The sequence below is a fragment of the Saccopteryx leptura genome, chromosome 5 (genome assembly GCF_036850995.1).
Source record: "Saccopteryx leptura isolate mSacLep1 chromosome 5, mSacLep1_pri_phased_curated, whole genome shotgun sequence".
NCBI lineage: Eukaryota > Metazoa > Chordata > Mammalia > Chiroptera > Emballonuridae > Saccopteryx > Saccopteryx leptura.
In genome coordinates, this window is record NC_089507.1 from 21,238,341 (window position 1) to 21,265,429 (window position 27,089).

A 27,089-nucleotide genomic window follows, 5' to 3' on the forward strand; every position below is an offset into this window, starting at 1 on the left:
ATTTAATGACATTTTCATGAGACTTTTTTGCAACTCTACAAAGTCCTGTTAGGACTATCTCACTTGCAGTCAGAGGGTAGGAGATTGACTGCCTCAGTCAAACACTGCCTTTGCCACATGAACACGTGATGCGTATATGAGACACTTAACAAGTTACTTATTTATCCTGTGTTTCAGTTTCTTTATATGTAAAAAAAAATCTTAGGTTTATTTTGAGGATTAAATTAATGAATGAATGAGTAGAAAGCACTTAGAAATGTATCTGGCAAATGTCTGGTACTATGTAAATGTAGGCTTATATCTTGTCTTATATTATTTATTCTTCACTGTCATTTTGTGTGATAGAGTGTCTCACAGTGACTTTATAATGCAATATTTGCTAGGAACATATGTCATATTTTAAATTACACAGAAACTAAAAAGGAATATCATATTACACATTGTATGCTGTGTATACTCCAGCTCTGCCCTTAAAGGTTAGGAAGCCCAAGTTGAAACTGAAAAATTTGACCAATATTTATTTTTAAATTATTTATTGAATGTAATTCATCCACATATTGCTGAACCTTAGATAAAACAATGAATTGAGACATTAATATTACAGTACTTGTATGCACTCAACAAATATTTATTAAGCACTGATTATGTGGTAAGCATTGTGTTAGACTATAGTGATATACATAATTTATCCTAATGACTTTTAAAATCTACCAATCACCTAATAATACATGTAAGGAAAAAATTGTGTGATATAAGTTAGGAGTGATGATATTCTCAATGGGCAAATAGTGATGGAAAAAATACTTTCTTTTTTTATAGCATAAATAAAAGTTTTTAAATTTTTTATTGAATTTTATTAGGGTGACATTAGTTATTAAAAATTATATAGTTTCCTGTGTACAATTCTACAATACATCATCTGTATATTGTATTGTGTGTTCACCACCCATAGTCAAGTCTGCTTCCAACACCATTTATCCCCTTTTAACCTCTCTACCTCCCCCTATCAGTCTGGTAATCACTATCCTACTGTCTGTGTCTATGAGTTTGCAATTTTTTTAGCTTAATCCCTTCACCTTTTTCACCCAGCTCCCTAACCACCTCTCCTCTGACAGCTGTCAGACTGTTCTCTGTGATTCTGTTTCTATTTTATGTTTTTCTTCATTAGATTCCACATAAAAGTGAAATCACATGGTACTTGTCTTTCTCTAACCGGCTTATTTCACTTAGTAGAATACCTTCCAGGTCCAACCATGCTGTCACAAAAGGTACGATTTTCTTCTTTATGGCCAAATAGTATTGCATTCTCTAAATATACCACAGCTTTTTCATCCTTTAATCTACTGATGGGTACTTGGGCGGCTTCCAAACCTTTGCTATTGTAAATAACACTGCAATGAATATAGGGGTGCAAATATCCCTTTGAATTAGTGTTCTGAGTTTCTCGGGATAATTTCCCAGAAGTGGAATCACTGAGTTGTAAGGTAGTTTTATTAATTTTGGAGATAACTCCATACTGCTCTCCACAGTGGCAACACCAATCTGCATTCTCACCAGAAGTACACAAAGATTCCATTTTCTCCATATACTCAGCAATACTTGTATTTTGGTTTATTGATGACAGCCATTCTGACAGGTGTGAGATATCTCATTGTGGTTTCAGTTTGCATTTCTCTGACAATTAGTGATGTTGAACATATTTTCATATGCCTTTTGGAAATCTGTATGTCCTCTTTGGAGAAGTGTTTATTCAGATCATTTGCTGGTTTTTTTAATTGGATTGTCTGTGGAGTATATTTTTGTATTTTGTTTGTTTTTTTCTAGGTTGTTGTTATTTTTTATGTTGAGTTGAGTCCTTCACAAATCTGTATATTAACCCTTTATCAGATATATCATTTGCAAATATGTTCCTTCATTCAGTGGGTTGTCTTTTTATTCTGTTGATGGCTTACTTTGCTGAGCAAAAACTTTTTACTTTAATGTAGTCATTTGTTTATTTTTTCCTTTTGTTTCCCTTGCCCTATGAGCTATTTCAGAAAAAAATATTGCTATAAGAAACAAAAAAAAAGAAAGGCCTCACAAACAATACATATTTTAATAATATTTGAATTATTTCTGTAAACAACTTATTTCCAGAGTCAGGGCTGTGGAATTTCAGTTTTTTGACATAGTGCATAAATACAAGAAATATACAAATAAACTAAGAGGACTCCCTGAAAAAAAAATCTGAAATTTTACTGCCTACATTTTCTTCTATAATTTTTATCATCTATATCTTCTGAATAGAGGGATAGCTATAAAGGAGAGTACAGAAAAGTTCTACTAAAGAATGTATTTTAAAAGATATTTAATACAAGACAAATATATCATTTTCAATATTCAGTCAGTCAAGAAAACCAATTTATATTTTCTTCCATCTGTCTCTTATTTTAATCTTCAACTCATCTCTTCTATCTTTACTTCCATGCCCTTAACTACAAATTTGAACTGCTAATGCTTATGATTAGTTTAAAAATACTTATCTGGCTTAGCTCATTTTAGTCTCAGCCACATTGAATTAACCATTCTATCAACAATTAACACTAATATATCCTCTTAAAATGGTACATACATAGTGCCCCTCCTCAAAATTCAAAACCTATTTGGGATCTACTAAATCACATCTGAACTATTTGGTTTTATTTTTAAAATCCGTCACCATGTAATCTTACTTGGTCTTTCAAATATATCTCTACTTCCATAAGCCAAAGTAAGCATTCCATTACAGTTGGACTCAACCTCTCATTACTAATAAGGCACCTTGTGACAAATTTGGCAGGGTTTTTTCAGTGTTCTCTCTCACTCCATGATTACTCTTCCTGTACTCATCCACCAATCCACACATGGTCACTCGTTAAAGATCTAACTCAAGTGCCACTTACTGCTTAAAACTGCCTAATGACATCATTCCTCACTGGCTTCCACATCTCTTGGTATTTTTAAACTATTGCAAAGAATATAACATATTGCTATGTGCATTATATGTCTGCTTTCTTGCTGTTGTGAATAAGATTTACAATTAACAGATGATGTAAATGCAAGATAGTAGAGCATGTGCCATCTTGGATCTTTGATCATTAATTTAGAGTATAGATTCCTATCTTTCTGTGTTAGACATGTAGTATGAATGAGAAATAAATGTGTATTATATACGTTGGTATCAGAAGTCATTTATTTTCTTAAAATCTATTGAGCACCCCAAAGGTTTCAGTTTATATGGGTTTTACCTATTAATAATTATAAGATTTCAAATTAAAATAGGCATTTATTAAATAATATGAAACCTTTTATCTGTAATTTTAAAATGACATATTTTGTAAAAAATATATACTTCAAAAAGTTAAATTAGTGAAGAGTTTCTTTTATTTGCATTTTAAAATCTTCCTTATAACTGTTTTAAAAGAATAAACTGAAATTTTTATATAATTCTGCATTCAATCAGTTGAGTATAAAAGTACATAAAGAAAATGTGGCCTTGTACAGATATGTAGCTAGAAAAAGGAGGAATGTTTTAAGGTTTTTCAGATAATTATGTGTCTTAATCTGTTATCTGAAACCAAAATACTCAACAAGTAAGAATAAGGATTGATAATAAATCCAAGGACATATCCAATGAACCTTTTATACTTGTTACATTAATATTCATTATCTATCTTACATTTGGAATGGATCTTTTACTGAAGCATAATTTTGTAAAATCAAGCATTGGTCATCTGGAAAAAATATTGGTATATTGAGTTATTTATATATTCCAATTATTCACATCTTATATTTAGTATTAAAGATAATGATTGTTAATATCATCACCAATTTCATTTACAAAATCTTTAGGTATTAAGGAGCTGTCAAGATCACTATGGCAGATATGCAGGGTGGAGCAAATGGATTTTTGCTGTATTGGCAAAGAGTTTGCTTAAAGGTTTTAATCACTGGGATTCCACACATTGGTGGGACATAAAAACGAGACTAAGAGACATGGACAAGAGTGTGGTGGTTGCGGGGGACAGGGGGAGGGAAGGAGGGAGAGGGGGAGGGGAGGGAGAAGGGCACGGAGAGGACTAGATGGAAGGTGACGGAGGACAATCTGACTTTGGGTGATGGGTATGCAACATAATTGAATGACAGGATAGCATGGGCATATTTTCTTTGAATATATGTACCCTGATTTATTGATATCACCCCATTAAAATTAATAAAAATTTATTTATTAAAAAAAAACTGGGCAAAAGAACTGAATAGATACTTCTCCAAAAAGGACATACAAATGGCCAATAAGCATATGAAAAAATGTTCAGTGTCATTAATCATCAGAGAAATGCAAATTAAAACCACAATATGATACCACATGAAAAAAAAGTAGGTTTACAGTTGTTCATATGGACAATAATTAATAAATAATAATACAGGAGTAAACTGCGTTTTGCATATTTATAACTATAAACTTATTTTTGCCCCACCTTGTATAATTTTCAAAAATTTTTTGTTCAAAATCTTAAAATATAATATTGGTCATAAAAACTCTTAAGTTGTTTTCCATGAAACAACAGACTCACTCTATTCATTTATTTGAGAAAATGTCTGCCAAATACCCAGTTTTAAATCAACATGGTTTGCCAGTGACTCATTCAAGTAAAAATTATGGTCCATGAAGAAAGTGCTAATTCATCTCACAACTCAAACAATTTCCCAATTGCTTTTCCTAGAGGCAATCATCATTCCTTTCTGTACAGGGGAAGTGTTTTCATGCATATTCCCCGCTGTGTCACACAGACTATTAAAGAGACATGTACTCAAGGGTCAAAATTTAATAAAATTGATCATTTTGTCTGCTTCATCAAGGACATTTTTAAGTGAAATGATCCTTTTTCCTTCCCTTTTGTCAGCACAATGTAGTGAAAATGAGGTGCCTAATAGTAGTCTAATTTGATACCACTGTCTTTATCTACAATGTTGCATCATTTGCACAAATGTCAGCAAGGCTAAAAGGCAATAGCATTTCACTGTTATTTTGAAACCAGTTTCGCCCTTACCAACACTGTGAAAGGTTCTCAGATGCTCCTAGGTATCCATGGACCACACTTTGTCTATCACTCTTTTATTGTTAAATCATGAGCTTAGAACCTGAATGCTCCTGCAGCATAACTTGTATATCTCTGATAAACATAGATGCAACAAACAATCCTAAACAAAATGAGAGAAAACTAAATGTAACAGCACATTAAAAAGTCATACACCATAGCAAGTGGGATTTATCACTGTGGAGCAAAGATGGTTTAACACACACAAATCAATAAATGTGATAAACCATACTAACAAAATGAAGGATACAAACCCATGATCATCTAATCGTAGTAGAAAAATCATTTGACAGACTTTAATACTCTTCCAGGTAAAAGATCTCAACAAATTAGGTATAGAAGTAATGTATATCAATATAATAAGACCATAATTGGAAAGCCCATAGTTAACATTGTCCTTAACAATGAAAAACTAAAAGCTTTTCTTCTAAGATCATGAACAAGGCACAGATGCCCACATTTACAATTTTTAGTCAGCATAGCACTGAAAGTACTAGCTAGAGAAAGTAATCATTAAAAAGAAATAAAGACATCAAAAGGATGTCTGAAAGGAAGAACTAAAATGATCTGTTCACAAATAACATATCAGATAATTCTAAAGATTTCATACACACAAAAAAATGAATAGACAATTGGTAAAGTGCAAGATACAAAAATCAACATACAAAAAAAAATCAGTTGCATTCTTATATACCAACAATGAGTTATCCAAACAAAATATTAAGGAAATAATTTTGTTTATGATAGTATCAAACTGAATAAAATACTTGGAAATAAATTTAATCAAAGAGAAGTTACCTGGACCCTGAAAACTAAAACACTCATCAAAAAAATTAAAGCAGATAGGAATAAATGGTAAGATACCATGAGAATGGATATTGTTAAAGCTACCTGTAGACTCAGTAAAATATCTATCAAAAACACAATGATATTTTTCACATAAATAGAAAAATATCTAAAAATTTATAGAAACCCCAAAAGACCTCAAATAGCCAAAGCAATTATGAGCGAGAAGGACAAAGCTGGAAGCATTACACATCTTGATTTCAAACTATGTTAGAAATTTATCAACATACTGTGGCACTAGCAGAAAAACAGACAAATGAATGGAACAGAACTAGAGCTCAAAAATAAACCCACACATCTATAGTCGGCTAATCTTTGACAGGGCGCCAAAGGTATGCAATGAAGAAAACACAGTCTTTCAATAAATAGTATTAAGAAAATTTATATCCACAAGCGAAAAAAAAAATGCATCTGGATCCTATTTTACACTATACACAAAAATTAACTTAAAATAGGTTAAAGACTTAAACACTAGATCTAAAACCATGAAACTACAAGAAGACATAGGGACATATCTTCTTGGTTGGTATTGGCAATGACTTTTTTAATACGACACCAAAAGCACAGGCAACTAAGGGAAAAATAGACAAGTGACACTATATCAAATGACAAAACACACATACATACAAATACACTCAAAATTCCTCAGCAATGGAAACAGTCAACAAAATAATAATAAGGCAACCTACAGAATGGAAAAAAATATTTGAAAACCATATACCAGATAAAAGGTTAATATCCAAAATAAAAAATTTGGATATTAACCAAAAATTGGTTAATATCCAATTTAAAAAAATAACGCAATGTAAAAAATGGTCAGAGGACTTGAATAGGCACTTATTCAAATACATACAAATGGCAAATGACTAACAGGTATGCAAAAAAGATACTCAACATCATTAATATCACAAGAATGCAAATCAGAACTACAACGGATGTCACCTCACATTCGTTAGAATGTCTGTCATGAAGACAAGACATAGCAAATCTTGCTTGGCAAGAAAGTAGAGAAAAGGAAACCCTTGTGCAAGTATGTGGTTTAGATATAGGTATAGTTATAAAAAGATATAGATAAAACAGATATAGATATAGATGTAGATGTAGACATGGACATAGACATAGATTTAGATGTAGATAGACATAGGCATAGATATAGATGATATAGATATAGATATAGATATAGATATAGATATAGATATAGATGATTATATATAGATAGCTATGGGGGGTGTCAAGGTGACTCTCCTTAAGATGACATTTAAGCAAAGGGTTGCCAAAGGGGAAGAAATGAACCACTGGGGGAAGAGCATTTTGTGGAAATAGCCAGTGCAGAAGACTCACACAAGGCATGTTAGAGAAAACAAGGGGGCCAACAGTGGTAGCAGGACATACTGACGTAAGAGAGGGATAGGAGATGAAGTCAGAGAAGTAAATCGTGTCTAGATCATGTAGGACTTTTTAGATGCCTGATGAGAACTTTGTCATTTCTTCTGAATGAAAAGGTTATAGGCATTGAATGGCTTTGGGCAGATGAATTATAAATGTGACTATAAATTTAAAAGATGACTCTAGTTGATACCAGGACTCTATAAGAAAACTAGGGAGAAATGAGTATAGGGTAAGCAACAATCTTGGGCATATCTAAATTCTAGCAGTGAGCATATTGGGAATGCTTGAGAAATTCTTACTGATTGATTGATTGCATTGGTACTGTCTTTTTTTTTTTTTCATTCAAAGATTTTAATACAGTCTCTTTTGCAACTATAGAACAAGCCTCCTTAATCAAATGTCTCAACCCAGAGAACTGTGAAATATTATTTTATGGCTTCTTATAGTATGGCAAATGTGGGTTAATGTTCTTGTTCCATACTTCTAGTTATTTCAAATATGCTTGCTGTACTAGTCAGTAACTTCCTGAATCCTCTCAAGGCTATTTATAAAAAATTTATTTATGCTTCATGAAACTAAATAACAATTTGCTTACAATACAAGCTGTGATGTTATAAACTAAATATAGAAATACGAATTCATTGCAATGAGAAATAAATTCTGCAACATAATGCACTTGAAAGAAAGCTCTCTGTTAGATGGCATCTCCCTTGCACATAATTGATGCTTTATAAATTTTGCATGGTCTTGGCTGATCTACCTCCATGCATCTGCCAATAGTTAAAGAAGTTGAAACTATTTTGAAGGAGTAATGTTTGTGAGTCAGGTTGCATTTTTCTAGACTTCTCTATAGGATCCTTACTTACATTAATACCATCATTCGTATAAAAATTCTCAACCTCATTTCTTCTCTTTTATTCCCCAGACATAATCAAGCACTAAGATTCTTTTCGGAATAATTTAAGTATAATCCGGCATTGTGTGTTCTTGCTATAATGAACATTATGCAGCTGTGAAACCTGTTTCTAATACCTCCCTAGTTGCAGTTCATCTCACATAACACAACTGTTAGGTCATGGCCTTTGTATTAGCCAGAGTTCTCCAGAGAAATGGGACCAATAGAAAATATATTGAGAAAAAATATATAGAAAAGGAGATTAATTATAGAAATTGTTTCACACAGTATGGAAGCCAAGAACTCTGTAAACTGGAGAACCTGGAAAGTTGGTGCTATAATTCAGTCTGAGCCTAAAGGGATGAAAATCTTGGGGTCAATGGTACAGGTCCCATTTTGTGTCTAAAAGCCTGATAACCAGGAGCACCAATGGCCAAGAACAGGAAAATGTCTCAGCACAGAAAAGGCAAATTTACCCTTCCTCTCTCTTTGTATTGTATTTATGTCCTCAATAGGTTGGATATACCCATCTGCATTGTTGAAGGCAATCTTTTTTACTCAGTCTCTTGATTCATATACTAATCTCTTCCAGAGACACCCTCACAGTCTCACCCAGACATAATATATTAATATATCTCTGGACATGTGTTAGGCCAGTCAATTTGACACATAAAATTAACCATCACAGCTTGAAAGGACGTAAGAAAGATCACGTGCTGGTTGAATCTGCCTTGCATACTTCCCAAAAGGTAGAGTCAAAGAGTGATTCTTACCTCTTCTAGAAATATCTAAAAGAAACAGCAGCTTGAGAACTAAGAATTTCTTTTGACTTCTCCAATTATTAATCGAGAGTCCCTCACTGTATTACTGTTTACTTCTTCCTCCACCTGCCAAGTTTTTGATAATCCCTGGCCTTTTCCGCCTTTGTTTGCCTCCTGGCTGTCCAATCATGGTTTTGGTAGCCTTCTTCTTCACCTAGAATTTTCTTGCCTCAACACTCAACAGCTATTGAACAAAGTGTTTGGTAAGACTGGCTAGGCATCACTCATGTTAGCATCAGAGACTTCTGTTGTTGACATTATCACTTGAATCTGCACTATCTACATCTATACTATAGCAGGCCTTGTCACACACTCCCAGGAACAGAATAACTTCATTTCACTTATTAAATGCTGTCAGCACTTTGGGTGTATTGGAAAAGAAAGTTGTAGTTTATGTATGTTCTCTATTGACTGTTAAAGTTAATTCAATGATGAAAGCCTGGGCTCTTTGAAACAATATTTGTTTTTTTTAAAAAATCACTTTTATGAGGTATTTTTGTTCCATAATTAATATTTAAAACAATTAATATTTAGTGAGAATTCTTTATTTTTCAGGGATAGATCTAACAACTTAACTGTATTAATTCAGTGAATCATTACAATATCAGGCCATGTATCAGCCTCATTTTATAGAACAGACACTGCTCCAAGTCACAGAGGGTGACCATTAGTGCTGTGACTGACAGCCTACTCTCTGAACCAAGTGGTATGTGATGGATGAGAGTTTCTGTCACAATAATACTAGGAGGTGAACTCATTAATATAGTCAGTTTTACAAGTATATGCTAATGTTTTCCAGAGCTGGAGAGATTGCTGGCCCAGTGTAGACAATACCAACTACAGCAACTAGGATGAGAAGGGTGACCCCATTTAACAGTTTCTTACCCAGACACAGTTATTGTTCTTCAGTTCCAGAAAGAACAGAATTCTCCCCTTCCAATGTAACCTGATCTTTTCAAGGGTTTACTCAAACCCAATCTCTGTTACTTAGATAATTTTTTTAGCCTCATTTTTTTTCTCAAGTCATGAATAATGATTTAAAAATTAAATCTGTGTAAACAGTCTTAGAACATGATGGGTTATATCCTAGCAAAGAACTAAAGAACACCTAAAGAATCTGGGAAGGCATGGGCAGAAGATTGGTGGCAAATGTTCCCAATTCTGTCAAAAACCCAGATTCTATTTCATAGCAAAAGTGAGCCAAGTAATCAGAGATTCATATAATACTAACACAAGAGGAGATGAACCAACATAGGCAAGAGGTTACATCCAGCAAAAATGACCAGTTAGGAATCACAATAGTTGGGAAATAAAGTACTCAAAGAAATTTCGTTACTGAAGAGACTTGGCAAGGAATTGAGTCACAGGAAGGGCAAAGGAAACAAGATTGGATTCCAGCTGCTGGGGAAATGGGCACATGGGGGTTACCCAGGAGCCCATCAGCTGAGTAACCTCACAGAAGGACATAATCACATGGTATCGAGATCCACATCACCACATTCCTGCGAGAATGGTGCTTAGAACCCAGGCCAATATACAATAATATTTATTCAGTTATTCTCTAGGAATCACTAACCAAAGGCAATTTATATTTAGCCTGGATATAACATCAGTCTCAGAACCTGGAATAGTATTAAAGTTATAGATACCAAAAAATAATAGAAAGAGTTCTAAAATTAAGTCAGCATTCATCCATCCCCATTACACATCTTCTCTGTATTGTGCTCAAAGGAGAGGTGGCACTCAAGGCAGGTAAGCCTTTGGTCCAGACAACCAGGAGAGCTGCTTTCTAACTTTACTTCCAAAGCTGGGGGGCCTTCGGCAAGTCAGGAGATTCTCCTGTGTGAGGGCAGTCAGGCTAGCTGCTGCATGAGGCTCCCTTTATCATGAACTTTCTGCAGTTCTGGAATTAAGGAGACATCTGTGTACCCTTAGTACAATTTTTAAATGCTTGGGACCGATTTAAATGTTGGAAAATTCTATGTGAGCTGGTAACTTTATTCCTCTGCTACAAATAAGCTCCTTTTCCTCTATTTCTCCTTTGATGAAGGCTTCATGTCATCTTTCCTTAAAATCATTGTTATTCTATTTCAAAATAAATGGATATAAATGACAGGTAATCAGAAATACAGAAAGAAGTAATTGTCTTAACACTGAATCTTAAGATTAAATCAACCAACCCAACAACAGAAAGTTTTGAACGCCAGATTTAATTGCACGAGGACAAAATGCTATTGCCAGAAAACAAAGCTATAATTATGTCCTCTAAACAATGGATGAATTGTAATATCCAGTTATTAAATAGAAAATCTTAATTAAAAGATTCCTATGATATTGCTAGAGGTTCTTAAGTTTATAGAGTGCCCAACAAATGCAGTTTGAATTTTAAAAATGCTTCATAATGAGACAATAGCTAACAGTCAATGTCTACTTTTATATTCCAAGTACTATACGAAGCACTTTAAAAACAAGAATTCCCTTAATTCTCTTATCAAAACATTGAATTAGGTAAGTTTTACAAATGAGAAGAAAAACAAAACAAATAAGCAAATAAATATAATACAAAGAAGCCAAGTAACTTGTTTAAGTTTACTCAGCTAATAAATTCAGGCACCGTCCCGCAGAGCCATGGCCACATTTGCTCTATGGGCCTCCGCGGAGCTGGCTGTATGTCCCAGAGTAGACTCCAAAATTAGAGGTCACACTTTAGGAATAACTACTAGGTACTTTTGCAAGGCTGAATCCAAACATAAATTAGTCTTGCCATATGAGTGTTATTACTACTAATTAACATTTGCAAGGCATCTTATATATGTAAAGCTTTATACATCAGGGTAATGTCGAAGAATGTATTATTAGTTCACCTGTTTCAGGAAACCAAACAAAAAATGTCCCAGAGACAGGGCCATTTACCCATTGTGATATTAGGGTTGATCTTGTCTGAATGTTTAATGCTCTTAACACAAGCTCAAAACTCACCAGAGTCCTTTTTGACATTTAGAATAGAAAATCTGTTAGTAAATTTGCATGAGAAACAAGTGGTGATAGGAGGAAATGTTTGACAAATATGAAGTAAGCAAAAGAATTGGAAAAGGAAAAAATAGATTCAAATAAAAGGACGCTAAAAATTGTAGCAAATTTTTTGCCTGGCCAACACATCAAAAACTACTTTTCATTAATGTGTCATAATTTCCTTTTCACTCATCTAAGTCTTTTATAAACAATAATATAGTACAAAACTCATAATACTTTTGAGGGATAAGCAACTTTGCCAACATTTTGCAATTACCTTGAATAAAAGGTATTTCTGATATTTACCTTACTTCTCATCAATTTTCTCTTTGGACCACAGTTTTTTCTAATTATATCCAGTTACAGCTTCAGAGAAATTAAGGTAACCTGAACCTTGAGCAGGATCCAAAAGCTTTTAACAGAGGTTCTGACTGTCAGAGTGATGACAGAAGAGGTTTACATATTTTTAAACTAGATTAGAGTCTTCAGGAAGCCGAGTAAGCAGAAATCCTGCTTTCAGACATAAGGGAAAGACATAGGGCAAATATCATTCCCACCCACAATGTTTTTATAATCCAAAGAACTGATTAAATATAGGAAGATCTGGTTTTATCTGATCACCAAGTTTATTCTTGAAGAGGAAATGAAGTGACTGACGATTCTCAATATCTATTTTTCATTATCCAGAAGAACATCTTCTTGACAAATCCCTTAAAAATTCCGTGCATTACAAAGGCACCATCTAGTAGACTAGACTACAAGGCAGTGCCAAAGTGAACGAACCAAGATAATCAACTCGATTCACTGAATCCTTAAGGATTTTTCATCCATTGTATGAAATGATCACATGGTAACAAAAACAGGACTGAATAAAATGTTCCAGTCCCTGTTGATCTTATAGGCATATAAACAGATTTTTCTTAAAATTGAGATCCAAATGTACTTTGAAAACGGTAATTGTGTGCAATGAATAAAAGGCTATTACATATCTTTTCAGGATGATCTTAAATTACCTTAATCTTTTTGCAGATTCCCATCTATAATGTTCTAAGTTTCCAAATAAAATAATAAATAGCTATTACCTGAAATCATTTTATGTCTTGTTAATCATTATATTTTCTTGGACTTTTTAATACTGCACCTTCTCGAATTGTAAAATAATACAACTTTAATACAAAATGTCAGAAATGTAGGTTCAAAACAAATATAATCTTACCAAATTGCAACAAACATAACAATCTTGATCATCTCTTTTACCAGCTGCTTCCTAAATAATTGTCAACCTAAACAGATGTCAAAGGCACCTGGAGTGTAGAACCACCTGTGTATGTGTATTTTACACTGCATATTTAACAAGTTTTGCTCTCAAGTTTTCAGCAGGATTATAAAGAAGAGAGATCTTTATTGAATGGTTTTGAAAGGTATATATTGTAAGTGTATGTTAGGCAAATGAGTTTGTAAAATTTGTGGGCTTTTATTTTGCTCTCTTTTATTGTTAAAAATGGCACTGCCCACGTGAATGGTGCTGCCCAGGTGAAACTGCTAATTACCTTCCTGCTTGTGAAGGGGCTTTGTTAGGCTACTGTGTTCTGGAGGAGGGGTTTTTATGCCAAAAAAATTATTAAAAGGAGAGAAGGAGGAGAAGAAGAAAGAAGCCATTTTGGGGGAGTGAGAAAAAGGAGGAAGCCAATATGGCAGGGTGCTGAAGGAGAAGCCAGTTTGTGCAGAGAGGAGAAGGGAAAAGTTGTGCAGATGGGGAACCAGAGGTGACTAAGACTGGTGGGAGCCTTTGATTCTAGGAAAAACCAGATGAGTCAGTGGCTTTGGGAGCCTAGAATGGAAAGGGAAGTGTTTTCCTTCTGTGTGTGTTTACTCACTGGCCGGTTGCAAGCCTAGAGTAAAGGAATGGCCCATTATTTTTTGGCTCCACAGTTTCTTTACCATCTGTCCGAATCTAATGGGAACCTGCATGTGCATGGCCCTGATGATGGCTACGGCTACTGGGCTTATAGTGTAATAAAATGGCATGCAGTGCATTATATGTAACATTTGCACAACCAAGGTCAGATTTATTTGTCTATAAAAAAGAAAAAGAAAAAACTATGCATGATTCATTGTATTGGGCTCTTTAAGACCCAATTCTGATCCCTGCCATGATTTGATTGATTGTTCTATTAAAATAAAGACTAAAGCAAGCAGTCCAGAACCAACTTGGTCATACTACAGTCACATGGTCTAAAAGCCAAAAGGCAAATTTCTTTGCAAAGCTTGGCTGAGTACCTATTGACTTGCTGTCTAAATTCCTGCTGTCTTTGGGATTCAGGTTGGTTTGGGAAGGAGACAGGAAAGGGTGTTGCTGGGGAGATAGCCAGAAAGGGCAAGGAACCATGGTTGGTTCCTTGTGTTAATGGAGTCTGAACTTATATTCCCAGTTATTATAACACGTATGACCTGCATATCCCATTATGAGATGCTTTATCCCTCCAGAAATTTCATTCATAAAATTAAAGTACATTGCAGGGGAATGATACATTAACAAATTAATTTGTCAGTGCCCGGTAAACCAGGAAACAGAAGAGATCTGATGTGCAGGAGTATAAAGTTCTCCGTTAGATAGCACATGCTCACATTCCCAAACTCCACTTCCCATTCACTCCGCAGTCTTCTGGAGTCGGCTTTGGTTCCTTTACTTCTGCAAACTATTTTATTTTCTTGCCAAGTTAAAAAGTACTTTTTATTGCTTACCTTACCAAAACTGTCTGCTACATTTAAGCTTGTTAATCATTTTATTGTTCTTGAAATTTGCTTTCCTTTTAACTTGTCTCTATAATCCCTTGATGGATCTCATACCTTTCCTTTCCTGTTCCTATAAGGCTTGCTCACCCTTCATCCATTCCAGGTTTTGTTTTCAGAATTCTTTTCTTCTTGCTGTACAAGCCCTTCCTGGAAAGACCATATCTATCTTCAGGTTTCCAATATGAAACATGCTAATCATGACTAGATCTATATCTCCAGCACAGAGCTTGTTATGGGTCTAAAAGCTGTATAGCCAATTGCTTACTAAACTAAGCTATGATGTCATCCCTGAATTGTCCTAATTTCTCATCCTCCAATTCCATCTGTAACCAAATCTCCTTGCTTTTATTACCTAAAATATTGACCTGCCCACTCCCAAACCCTAGCCACCTGTCTCCCACTCTTCTTTACTCCAGTCACGACCCTCTCTATATTTGACTCTCGCTTCTCTCTAGAAAGCTGCTGGAGTCTCTGAATTATCTTTAGGCTTACGCTACTCAAATCCAATCTTTTGAAACTTACTTCTTAATAGAAGAAACAGAGGATTGACAAAATAAGTAAGTAAGTACGGTAGAGATCAATAATGGAAGAGGGAGTGGGAAACATGCAGTAGGTAAAACACTGCTTCTAAACAGCCATAGGCTGATTCCTACCTAACATTCTATTTTCTCACCAAAACTTTAAAGTTTCACACCAAGTCACTTGTTTCTTTCCAGAATACACGAGGGTGTTTGTCACTCCTATATCTTTGTTTATTCTGGCTTCTCTGCCAGAAACCTTCTTTCCTTAGGAGTTAGGAATTCATTTATTGAAGCATTATTGGACCTACCTAAAGCTGGCACATTGGTTTGACCTTCTTGTACCTTTTGTACCCTGTGTATTCTTCCACCATACAGTTAATGTCTCAATGGTTGTTTTCAGTTTATTTTTCTGTCTCTCTTACTGGGAGACAGGCAGTAAGACAGTGATCACATCTTGCTCATATTTGTAGCCTCAGCATATTTAAATGGGCATTGCATTATTTGTCCTATGACCGTATTTCTATGATTTCATGGTTGAACAACTTCCATTAGTTTCCATATTGAAGCTTTCTTTATATACATTATTTTTTCTCTATTTATAGGGCAGGGCAGCTGATTTAAGACAGCTTCTATTTCTTTCCAATATTTCTTAGTTCTATGTTTTGTAGCTAAATTTTCAGAGTACTATTCTAAAATCAGTCTGTCATCTATTTCAAAATTGCAGGGGTACGTACGATGAGGTAGAGGTTCCACCGCTGGGGTCCCCAAGGACAAATAGTGCACACAATACATGAATATTTTCTTTAAATAGAGAGAAATAACCTCTCTGGAAAATGGGGAGTAGGGAAAAAGATATGGAAAAAATACATTGTATCTTCTCTAATCTTACTTACATATATTACAAGAAAGACAGCTGAAATAAAGAAAGAAAAAAACTGCTAAATTCAAGATAGATCTTTGGGAATAATAGTAACACAGTAACAAAATCAAAGATTAGCCTTTAGCCTTTGGGTGACCAAGGAGACCACTGTTTGAATTTTTTCTCCAGATTATTTGAAGAACCTCTCCTCACTAATTTTTAAAGCATTGCTCTATTTACATTGTTTAACTTAGGTTGTCTGATATCTTTCCTCTTTTTCCACTTCAGATGCTTACACATATATAGCCTGCTGAATAAAAATATATATTAGTGTACATACATATATTTCTGTTCTTGAAAATGCTAAATATATATTTATAATATTTTTAAATAATGTCTTTGTAAGCATAATTTTTGATAAAGGTGAACTTTTAGTTTCAAGAATGGTATCAGATATACTGCTTTTCTAGCAAACATGGACAAACATTGCTAGTAAGTTATTCATATAAATTAATAGGCACTTCAGTTTGTTGCTGGTCATTATAATTAGTAATGAAAAACAAATAGCCAAAAAGTAAATGTGAATGAATTTACAGTATCTCATTGAAAATGCTTTTTCAAGAAAAATAGTATCTTTCAAATGAAAAGTAATTGGAGCAATGAATTAGTCTAGGTTTTAATTAAAAATTGAAAATCCAGTATAACTGTTATCTAATTTCACCAGCTAGAAAAATGTAGCAAGATAAAACTTAGTTAAGCCGATTTAATATTTATATTCACTAATGAAGGGATATCTGGTACATTATGTTTGATATATATACATTTTATAAAGTAATTACAAATGAGGCAATTAAAAAATAGATATTTGGAAAGATATATCATGTAATTTTGTTCACTTTAATATATTTTTTAAATATCTACAAAGCAAACTAAAGTTACTTTAAAAATAGATTTAAAGATAAATGCTTTGTATTACTGATATAGAATAAACAGTAAGTACAAATTCTAAACATGAGCACTAAAAATGTTTAGGCATAGATTAGTTCTAATGCATAAGTATATATATTCAAATAAATAAAATATACTCAACTTTCTAATATTTATCTCCTGATAGAAAGCAAGATTTGTGTTTGTAATATTTTATTTTCACATTGACCTCTGGACATTTTCATTTGATATTCCTCCATATTTTTAAATTCATCATTATCTCCCCACCCACAAATCTCCTTTTAATTTTTCATATTTTTATTAATGAAACTTGATGCTTCTTTAAGCTACATATTTTTCCTTAACCAATGCTTGGGAAATGTTATTCCTATATGTGACATCCTTCAGTGACTTGCCATTGCTTACATATATATATAAAATTCCAATTTTCTTAGGATGCCATTTGCATTATTTATGGCTTTGCCTTGAACTGTCTTTCTGGATTTAGCTCTCACTAAAACAAAACCCTGTGTTAGACTCAAACTGACTATGCATTATTCCACAAATGTACACTGTGGAATTACTTTACATTCTGAATTCAGCTTGCACCGTTCCGTTACCTGAGGTTTGAATGGGCATTTAACCTAACCTTTAATTCTCTTTTTGTCAGATTTTCATCTATTATAATTCTACCTATACTTCAAGCCATGTTTCAAATTTCAACTCAGCCACAAATCTTTGCCTTATCATTTAAGGAATAGTCATTTTTTCTTTCATTCAAATCCTATTGTGAGGCTATATAAGAATTACATTTCTGCAGACATTTTTTTACTTTAACACTTTATACTGAGCACCAAACTATGACTAAGACACTCTTAGACAGTACAAGTGATTCTGTGGTAAAAATTGCATAGTCTCTACTCTGAAGAATATTATAATCTAATGATGATATAAGGTAAGAACATAAATGATTATAATATTAAAAAGAATATACCTAAGAAAAGGTATCTGAAATTTTCTGAGAAGAGATTAAAAGCTACTGTTGCATAAAGCTTCATTAGTGATGATGATAACTGAAATAGAACCTGAACAATGAAATAATTTGGACACCAGAGATCGAGAAGAGAATATTCTCAGTTAAATAAATATAAACCAATGTATGGAGATAAAAATGCTAAGAGTATGTTCTTAGATGGTGTTATGGGCTGAACTCCTTTTTACCCAAAATTCATATGCAGGAGTTCTAATATCCAGTGCTTCAAAATGTGACCATATGTATAGATAGGGCCTTTAAAGAGGCGATTATATTAAAGTCAACCTATTAGGGTGGTCCTAATCCAATATGGTTGACATCTCATAGAAAGAGGAAATTTTGAACATCTAGAGCTACACTGAGAATGCACACACAGGGAAAGCCTATGTGAGGAACCAGTGAGAAGGTAGTGATCTGCAAGCCAAGGAGAACAGGTTGCAAAGAAACCAACTCAGAGGCCCTTGATTTTGAAATTCTAGCCTCCAGAACTGTGAGAAAATAAATTACTATTGTTTAAGGCACTCAGTGTATTTTTATTAAAGTTCTAACAAACTATTATACAGATACCTAACTCAACTATATATAATTATATATTTATACACCAAGTAATAGAAGATAAGATTGGATGTACATGTTGAAGTTAATAATATATATGAGTTGATTGCATAAATGCATATAAAATATTTAGGACAGTGTCTTAACTACACAGCCTACATTCTACTTCAAATGATTTAAGCTTAACAAATCATGGTAATTCAATGTTCCTTGCTTACCAATGATCAATTCAGAATGGGCAGTTCTGAGACATTTTTGGCCAATGAGACATAATGAAGTAAGGATGTTTTTAAAAAAGAAAATTCTTTACCAACAAAAAAAAGAGGTAGACATAGTCACTTTTTGCTCCTTATATTGTCTTGTCTGTATATGAGTCTGGAACCATGAAAGCCACCTTATTACTAGCCTGATGATGAAGGTATTTGTGAATAAGCAATAATGGTATCACTGACTCACTAAATCAACCAGATGTTTTGCTTGTCGTATTGATGGAAAAACTGTTTTCATTTGTTATTTTATTTTTATTAATTTTATTACTACTTATGAAGATATTATTGCATATATACTTTTACATATATATTTTATTATATTTATGTTTTATATATTTAATACATCTATTATTACATGTATATTACATAATAAAATTTAAGTATATATTCAAGTATTTCAATATTTTTATTTTCTTAGTTATACCTCAAAGCTTTGGAATATTAATATTCAGTTTCACTTTATTCTAGCTCCTATGTGAACTTTGTTTTAATTCATGAACGCATTTTCATGTCTTGATTTCCCAGTTCTTCTTAACTGACCTTGGGACTTGTATCCTAATTCCTCTCAAACTGCTTTGGTCACAGTCACTGCTCTCTAGTCAAGTGGCCATTGACCTACACCACACCTCATTGGGCAGTGAGTTTTCATTCCACATCCCACTCCTTCAAGTATCTTTTTCACTTGTTTCTCACAACACTCCAGTCTCCTGAGTTCTCCTTCATTCTGTCAACTTTTTCTTTTCTGTTTTTTTGTTTTTGTTTTTTGTTTTTTGTTTTTGCTCCTTCTAAATGTTGTAGTATGCTAGCATTACTCTCCTCTCTGCCTGTATACACCTGTTCATTCCTAAGGCTTTAAGTGCCATCTATATGCTGTAACTCTGAAACTTACACATGCAGTCATCAGGAGCTCCACTAAATTTGTATATTTAACTTTTGTGTCCAATAGCTCCATCTAAATATCTAATAGAGACCATAGCCCTGATCTATCCAATCAAGGCTCTTAATCCTTTTCCTACCCCAACTCATCCCTCCAATGATCAGTTCTGTCTCAGCAAGGGCTACAACCATTGATTTCATTATTCAGTCTCAACTATGCTTCCTCTCTCTTACAATTTACATCTAGTCCATCTCAGTCTTCTCAGCTTTTCTGTCCTAATATATATTAAATCTGATCACTTTTCATTCTTCAAACACTACCCACTGGTTGAGAGCTCCTTCATCTCGAGTGTGGATTTCTGTATGCGTACACTCCTAAATGTCTTCTCGTTTCCTGTCTGGCGTCTTAAGGTCTATTTCCCACAGGTAAAAATAATAATCTCTGTTAAATATAAATAATTAATATTTTCCATACAGTAGGTAATTTATTTCTCACAACAACATGATAAGAGGCTGTGTTAACTTTCCCATTTCACAGACAAGGAGAATGAGTAACTTGCCCAAGATTATAGCTGAGAACTAAGAGAGTGGGATTGAGACTGAGGCAGTCTGCTTTCTTAACCCACACTGTTATACACTTGTGCTTATACATTAAACACAGTGGTTTGTGTTCATTCTTAATGTTGGGGTAAAATACAAAATATAAAACAGACTTGAAAATTCCCTTAGGAGACAAAACCATTTAAGCAACATTTTCTCCCGGACTTTTCCTCTCTCTACTTTACTCTTTAACTTTGTGCTGCATAATCCTCATCACTGCCTGGAATTATTAAGATATGTTTGTTAACAGCATAATTTCATATTAGCATATTACTAATTTCTTTACAATTTTGAAAACTCTATTTTGCAATAAATTTGCACTTATTTAAAATGTGTTCTCTATTAATACAATATTTGAAGAAAAATTATATATTTTTGTGTGTGTGACAGAGACAGAGAGAGAGAGAGAGACAGAAAGAGGGACAGACAGACAGGAAGGGAGAGAGATGAGAAGCATCAATTCTTCATTTCAGCACTTTAGTTGTTCGTTGATTGCTTTCTCGTATGTGCCGTGACTGGGGGCTACAGCAGATTAAGTGACCCCTTGCTCAAGCCTGGGAAGTTGGCCTCAAGCTGGTGAGCCTTGCTCGAACCAGATGAGCCCACGCTCAAGCCAGCAACCTCAGGGTTTCAAACCTGGGTCCTCTACATCCCAGTACAATGATCTATCCACTGCACCATCACCTGGTCAGGCAGAGAAATTATATTTAATTATCCTTATATCTATGCAAAATGCTCACACAGTTGTATTTGTATTGTAAATATTTGAAAAAGATACACTGAAAAAATTTATCTGGTATAAACTCTCTAGTCTGAAAAATTCAAGTTACCCACTTATACTTGATAGCAAGAAATTGTTTTACGGAAAATGAGTTCATAGAAATTAGAAGTAATTGCTTTCTCTAGTTCTCAGTGTCCTTAATTACTCTTTCTCCCGTTCAAGTTCAACCAAGAGACTCTTAACCCAAGTGCCATTACACTAGGACAGTACATCCATCCTTGTTAGTTGGAGCCATTGTTTTAAAAACAAAGTGAGCATTCTACTGGAATATGAGTGGGGCCAGTTTTGCAAATCTTTACACTATAGTTCAATATTTAGTCCAGTGATACATTTATTTTAAAATATGCCATCTCTTCAATGTTTTTGGATTCCTTCATTTCTTCAAGTACAAGATGAGAGCGTGTTGCTTGTAAAGCTAGAGAGTAACGCGCAGAAGTTTGGAAAAGCAGCAGGTGTGTGAGGCATGCAAAAATAATGAGGAAATATATTTGCCTATCTGAACTTCAGTAGCAGACTCTTCCCCTGGGAACGTGTTTTTACAGACACTTCAATCATTTATGTTACTAGCTTCTGCTTTCCTGGTGGGTGCGGAGGGTTATTTATTTTTTTTCTTTTTTCCTAAGTGGGTCAAGAGCACATATGTTTTAAACACGGAAAAATATGTTAAGGTACTAAATAATAAGGCCTTGATTTAAAAATGAATAACATTCGCGAGGTGATAGTTTAAGTCTAGTTATTCCCAGCGTGACCTCCTAAGCTTCCTGCGCTCTCAGCAGAAAACCATCTGCATTCTCTACAATGTCTGCAAATGCTACCAACTGTTATTGGGAAAACACAGCGTTATAAACATGATGTGTCAGGTACGGCAATAAGAAAAGTGCTTTTCTTCTTGAGTGTGTTCTTCTCAGGCGTCCCTCATCGCCTGCTCTCTCCCAGCGGTGTTGCTGGGGGCGCTGCAGGAAGAGCCTGAACTCTTTATGCCACTGGGATCCCTTTCAATGTCTTTTCATCCCTGTGCTGTTAAAATAGCTCTCTCGTGGTCCTCTCACACTCTAGGTTCTGGAATAAATTTGTTACCTCCTTTGCAGAGTTTTTGCAAAATGTCTCTTTCTTAGCATTCTGGGAGATTCGGAATGAAAGATAAAAATCTCCATCCAAATCTGAGATTCTCCTGAGTTTGTGGATGTGAAGAGCTGATGGAAGTAAACACTTATTAGAAATCTTGACCAATGGGGGTGGGGTGAGACATAATGAAGGAGAAGGCAAAAGTGTGTCACGGATTTGTTGACATAACCAATCTGTTTGCTTAGCTCTATGAACCTTGAACCTTCTAATTATTTGGGCTTTAGAATTTCCCTTTTTGAAAAGTTTAGTTGTTCTTTGCTTCATAGAACCCAGAAGAAAATAAGTTGTGTATTTAGATATTTGGCATCTAAATGATTTATAAGCAAGTTATCAACTCCAGAAAAACATATATTTGAACATGGCATTAATTTTAAAAAGCTACAATAGGTTCCTAGTCTTTCATTAAATATCTAAGCTAAAAACTTCACTAGCTGTTGAAATAAATGTAAACCTTTAAGTAATGTCCACATACCAGTTTGTTCACCAGTTTTAGTATATTAAACTATCTAGATTTACTTCAAAACTAAAAACATCCTTCTTGTTATTCATGCGTAACGGAGGTTGTGAGGTTAGAAAATACCCGTAAGTGTTTAAAATATATATTTGCTCTATGATAAATTTATTTGTTCATAAATGTCAGCTAGGCTTTTAAGCCTGTAGGAGACAATGCCTGTAAAACTTTTATTTTTAATAAACTTCTAACATTAAGTGTAGTCTGGAGGAATATAAGTTAAGGCTACACCATGTAAAATTGTTTATTTTTTTTCTGCCTCGGGGGTAATTCACTGCAGACACGCTATACCTTCACTCAAGTCACCTGACCAAGCTATATTTTACTACTTGATTGTGTGACAAGGGTTTAATCAGCCTGAAAAATGTTTACACCTCAAAATTTGCATTAGAAAAGTACATAAAGCCTGATCTTTGGAACTTGAGGCTAAAAGCTCACACTTTTTATTTAATAGAAAAGTGGATAACTATAACTAGTAGAAATAGATGGTGCAGAAAAATTCAAATTAAATATGAAAGATGCAAATTGTCAAGCATTATACTGTGCTATTACCCTTGATTTAATGAAGCCCAATGTCTGGAGAAAGACCTCGAACTTGTCAGGTTGTTCTCCATAAAATGAACATTCTTTTCCTGTACCAGGTTGCTCTTTTCAAAGGATTATTTTTAATAGAAGCCCTACTTAACAAGAAAGGTACTGAAAATAAAACTCACAGACTCCTGAAATACTGAGTAACCACATATATAAACTAATAATAAATTGAAGGGCATAGGTAAGAGACATTTTGAATTAAATGATTTCTTAACACATGTATTATAGTTTCCTAATCAAATTTGTTTGCTAAATTATTAAATTCTGCTGTTTTCAGACTACTAATACTATAGGTTCAGAATCTAATTTATTTCTTCATTTAGTAAATAATAACTGAATGGCTACCCCATGCCAGGCTTTCCTTGGATTTTCAAAATCATATTTGTTTCACGATTACAGAAAAGGCATGTTATAGATACTAATTACTGGAAATCAAATGAACTTCTAAGATAACATTTCACATCTTATATCTCAAGAAAAAAATGAATGAATCAGATATATATATTCAGATATGAACGTAACTATTTAGTAGTTACATGAATTTGCCCACCTGAATTCTCAGTGACTCAATTTTTCATCTGTGCAATAAAGAATATAAAGATACCTTATAGTATTGCTATGAGGATTAAATGTGATGTGATGTGCTCAGCACAGTGCCAAATATGTAGAAAACTCCCCAATAAATTTTAGTTTCTTCTAATAGTACTTATAATAGTGCATGACAGCCACAATATGAAAACTTGTATTTAGGTTAATACACTTTAATATAATTTCTACATAGTTTGCAGATGTATACTTTACATATATAGCTTATATAAAAACATGTGATTTGTTCTTTTATCTTCTTGTTAGATTATCACCTCCCAAGTAAATTTATACATACACATATGCATATATGTTTGTATGAATATGCACACATGCTTTATATATAACTTGAATGTATGTGCATATTATAGGGAGAGATAGGCAGAGAAAGACAAAGAAATTCTTAAGAGGAGCATCCAAAATCCTCCCTTATTCTAAGATTTTTATCTTATTCTAAAAAATACCATGACATTTACCTTATCCCACTCAGTTTGACTGAAGCTTATTAACCTAAATTAACAAAATCTGGTTTATAACATTCTTTTTAAAAGTGTAAAAATGTTACCCCCATTAAAATTTACAAGCAATGTTACCTATGTATTATTCAGTGATTATTAATCAAATACTGACTATTTTTATGTTTACAAATATTAAATCTTCAACATAGATACAATTATTAACAATTAACTATTGGTTTTTCATCTCATGAATGATAGTAATTATCATTATTAAGGGATCTTCAACAACTTTTTTTGTTTTAAATATACTCTATAAAATAGTCAAGTGTTAATATTATACACATCTACAGGAAAATGAAGCAGTTTATTAAAATAATAGCAAAATAAATTCCAACTACTAAAGTTATTGCAAACTTCATAGTGACAGAGCCTATATTAATGAGTTTCACTTATGACAAGGATAAGTTCTGCTTCCCAAAATAAAGTTATACACAAAAAAATTTTATGCCAAGTCAATGTTTTAGTTAAATAGGCAGTGTTAACTTCCTGTAAATTAGAGAAATAAATTCCATAAAAACATTATATACTAGACAAGAAAGAAAATATTATACTATAGTTAAAAGGGAAAGTAAGAACATTTTGCATTTACCGTGATACCTATTTCAACCCATAATGTTGAGGCATCAACTAGAGCTCTCTATGAGAGCCACAGAGGTTGTCAGATTTTTTTTCTTATAGTAAGAAATAATAGTTGGGGCCCTGGCCAGTTAGTTCAGTCAGTTAGAGCGTCGTCTGGAAATGCCAAGGTTGCAGGTTCAATCCTCCAGGCACATACGGGAAGAAATCAGTAAATGCACAGCTAAGTGGAACAACAAATGAATGCTTCTCTCTCTCTGACTGTCTTTAAAATCAAGCAATAAATAATTTTTAAATAAAGAAATGAGAATTGGTATAAATACTGCTTCTGTTTATTTAAACAATATATTTAACCTATTTAACTCAGCAAGCACATATTAAACTGTTACTCTGTGTTTAGCACTCTGTCAGGCACTTTAAGAATACAAAGATAAGTAAAATATTCCCTGCCTACCTATTGAATATTAGCAAAAATTAACACTATGATACAAAAAAAAAAAAAAAACCAAACCAAAAACCTAACAATATCAGAATATAATGGTAAAGAAAGAGGCACAACTGATCAAATTGTGAGTGTGTCCAGGGTTGAGGAGAGTATTCAATCATTTTTTGGGGGGGGATCAAAACAATTTCATTCAGATTGAGTAGAAAAAGCAAGGGATGACATTTTGGGAAAGGTAAAGCCCGAGCTATGTTCCCGCAGGACCTTTAAAATACAAGGGGGAAATGTTTTCTGGCCTCTTGTTAGCTTATATTGGTTTGCAGCAATAAGCAGCATTTCTTGGTTTGCAGCTGGAAACCCTGATCCCTGTCTTTTTATCACAGGCATTCTTCGTGTGTGTGTATGTGTGTCTGTCTGTCTGTCTGTCTGCCTGACAGTCTTCCACATGACCATCTTCTTTTAAGAACATAAATCAGATTGAATTAAGGTCCACTCTACTTTGCTATGACTTCATCTTAACAAATTATAGTTAAAAAAAAAAAACCCTATTTCCAAATAAGGTCTCATTCTGAAGCCCTGGGAAATCAGTACTTGAATATATCACTTTTAGGGGCAACACAATTTGACCCATAATAAGATTTAATAAAAAAAACTATCTACTCAGACCAACATAAAATTTAAGGAGACATGAGAAATTTCTTTGGGTAAAGTGTATTGTTGGTGGGAGGGTGAAATTCTATAACACCTTTGGAAAGCAATCACACTGTCTGTATTCAGAGTCTCTGTAAAATGTTCATACATTTTAGCCTAAAGAAATTATTCTAGATCCTGGCAGGATAGGTAAGTTTATTAGAGCATCACCCTCATACGTCAAGGTTGTGGGTTTGATTCCCAGTCAGGGCACATACAAGAATCAACCAATGAATGCATAAATAAATGGAAAGATCAGTAAGTCGATGTTTCTTTTTCTCTCTCTCTCTTTCTCTCTCTCTCAAAAATAAATCAATAAAAAACAAAAAATAATTTAAAGGAAGTTATTGTAACTACAGAAAAAATATTCTACAAAAGACTTTCAGAGCAGTCTCATTAAAATTGCCTTTAAAATGTTAAACATAAACATAAGAAAATAACTGGGTGAATTTTAGTTCATCCCATTTATTTAAAAATTAGATAACAAAAAATTAGCTTTGAAAATGCTTACTCATGAGAACTATTTCTAGCAATTAAAATAGTCTGAAAAATCACATATACTATGTCATCAAATGTGTGATCAAAAATAAATTTTAAAAATCTATAATAAAATATAATGGATATCCACCAAAATGTTTTTATAGTTCAATTACCCATCACATAGATTGTAATAAAATTTATGTAGATTATATTAGATACAGAACAACTTATTCACTGATTTATTCAATAAATATATTTTTAAGGGGCTATAATG